At 41.3% G+C, this 2,761-nt stretch overlaps 1 pseudogene; it reads left to right on the top strand.

The window, feature by feature from the left end:
* Window positions 1–1,176: 1,176 nt before the first annotated feature.
* Window positions 1,177–2,681, top strand: LOC119924038 (annotated as a pseudogene).
* Window positions 2,682–2,761: the final 80 nt, after the last annotated feature.

Here is a 2,761-nt window from a genome sequence, read left to right as displayed (position 1 = left end):
AGGTTGAGATGGTGTCTTCCAACTGTATTGTTATTGAACTTCCAATAAGCATTTAGTATAGCGCTCTGCATACAGTAAGTGCTCAGTCAATACTAATGATTGATTGATTGAAATACAGGCACTATATTGGTGACTTACTTTTTTTCTTTATTATTCCCTCTGGATCTTTTACTTTTGTACTTCACTCTAGACAATGAGCTCATAGTGGACAGGGAAATCATTTACCAACTCTGTTATATTGTACTCCCTAAGCCCTTAATACAGTGCTCTACACACAGTAAGCACTCAATAAATATACTTAAATTTTGATACTTGATACTTGCCCCTTACCAGTGATTTATCCTTCTGGTTTTTGTGGTGTTCGGCTTTCATCCATAAATGTATTTCCTTGAACTGTTCCAATCTATGTCTTCTTTCCTACTGACTCACTTCATCAATTTATCAAGGTTTTAATTTTTTTTTTACAGTTTCCAGCACATTAGTGAGTCCACCAACTGGATGTCACTTGCAAATTTAACAAATGTTTTCTCTATCCCAACAGGTCATCCATGAAGTTTTATTGTACTTCCCATGCACTTAGTACAGTGCTCTGCACACAGTAAGTGTTCAATAATTATGACAATAAATGAATTGATGAAGGGAGACTTTATGGACAATAACATTTAGAGGTCATGGTAGGGTGTCAGTATAGGGAGAAGTGAGAAACAAGCCAAGGTGAGAGATAACTAGAAAGGGTTCATTCATTAATTCAATTGTATTCCTTGAGCACTTATGGTGTGTAAAGCACTGGGCTAAGTGCTTGGGAGAATACCATGAAAGAACAAGCAGGGAACAACATTACCTGCCCATAATGAAAGGGTTTTGTGGTGAAGAGTAAGAGCAAGAAGATATCTGGGAGGAAGGGTGGCTAAATATTTTGATCATTTGTCCGTTTGATGAACAGAAGACTAGAAGTCATTTATGAAGTGGCGTAAGCTCTTTGTGGCCAGGGAATGTGTCTGCCAACTCTGTTGTATATTATTATCCTAAGCCTTAATAAAGTGCTCTGCATTTGGTAGGTGTTCAATAAATGCCGTTGATGATGGTGAGGAAGTCAATAAGTGGGTTGAAGGAGAGGGATAGTACAGGAGATCAAAGGCCCCAGGGAGAGAGTTAACAAGTGAGACGTAGAGGGGGATGCCTTCTGGAGAAGATTCTGAAGAGGGAAATTGGAAAAACGGGAAGGGAAACCCACTGGAGAAAATTGAGTTGTTCAAGCACCTAACAGGGAAGGGAGTTCGGGAAAGGCAAAAGATCAAACTTGTTCAGGCAGTGAAAGAATTCAAGGAGGATGTAAATGAAGAAAAGGATGCATATAACTGTTGCTGAGCTACAAAACCCCAATCTTTTGTAATTGCAGAGTAAACATCTCTGGTAACACCCTTTGCATTCATCTATAGAATGGAGTTCATGGCAGTTACAAACAATGTTACAGAATTTGTTTTTCTAGGGCTTTCTCAAAATAAGGAGGTGCAGAAAGTGTGTTTTCTTGTATTTCTGCTCTTGTACACAGCCACTGCTCAGGGAAATCTTCTCATTGTACTAACTGTTAATGTCAGTATGAACAGTATGAATCTTGGCTCACCCACGTATTATTTCCTCAGCTATCTGTCCTATGCAGAGATCTGCTACTCCTCTACAACTGCTCCCAAACTAATTCTAGACATAGGCATTGAAAAGAAAGGGATTTCCTTGAATGACCTTATGACTCAGCTATTCTTCATTCATTTCTTTGGTGGGACAAAGATTTTCATCCTCACCGTGATGGCCTATGATCGCTACAATAATAATAATAGTATTTGTTAAGCACGTACTATGTGCAAAGCACTGTTCTAAGCACTGGGGGATACAAGGTTATCAGGTTGTCCCACGTGGGGCTCACAGTCTTAATCCCCATTTTACAAGATGAGGTAACTGAGGCACGGAGAAGTTAAGTGGCATGCCCAAGGTCACACAGCTGACAAGTGGCAGAGCCAGGATTCGAACCCATGACCTCTGACTCCCAAGCCCGGGTTCTTTCCACTGAGCCATGCCGCTTATTTCTATGTTGCCATCTGCAAGTCCCTGCACTACACCTCCTTCATGAGCCAACTTACGTGCGGCCTTCTGGTTGGAATATCCTGGATGCGTGGCTTCTTGCATTCTATGGCTCAAATTATCCTCGTATTCCGCTTACCCTTCTGTGGAACTACTGTGATTGACCACTATTTCTGCGACCTGCTCCCTCTGCTGAAACTTGCCTGCAAGGACACTTTTGTCATCGGCTTGCTGATTGTGGCTAATGGTGGGATGCTGTCTGTGGTCAACTTCCTGGTATTGGTTGTTTCATATGCTTTCTTATTCCACTTAAGACACGAGGTTCTAGAGGATGTCGCAGAGCCCTCTCGACCTATGGCTCCTATATCACGGTGGTGATCTTGTTTTTTGGACCTTGCATCTTCATCTACATGCGGCCCTCTGCCATGTTTTCCATCGACAAAATGGTGGCTGTGTTCTACACTGTCATCACCCCCGTGTTGAACCGTATCATTTACTCTTTGAGAAATACTGAAATGAAAAATGCTGTGAGGAGACTATGTGTCATTAAGATGAAAGGAAGGAAAAATGAAAGACAATATGGGAAGAAGATTGGTGATTTGTGATTAAACATCTGAGGGAATAGGAATTTTCTGTGCTGAGTGAGTGGTTACGGGAGAGATGGTATGCATTTAAGCAAATGAGT

This window comes from Tachyglossus aculeatus, unplaced genomic scaffold, assembly GCF_015852505.1.
Source record: "Tachyglossus aculeatus isolate mTacAcu1 unplaced genomic scaffold, mTacAcu1.pri scaffold_78_arrow_ctg1, whole genome shotgun sequence".
Lineage (NCBI taxonomy): Eukaryota > Metazoa > Chordata > Mammalia > Monotremata > Tachyglossidae > Tachyglossus > Tachyglossus aculeatus.
This window is presented reverse-complemented; position numbering and strand designations above follow the sequence as displayed.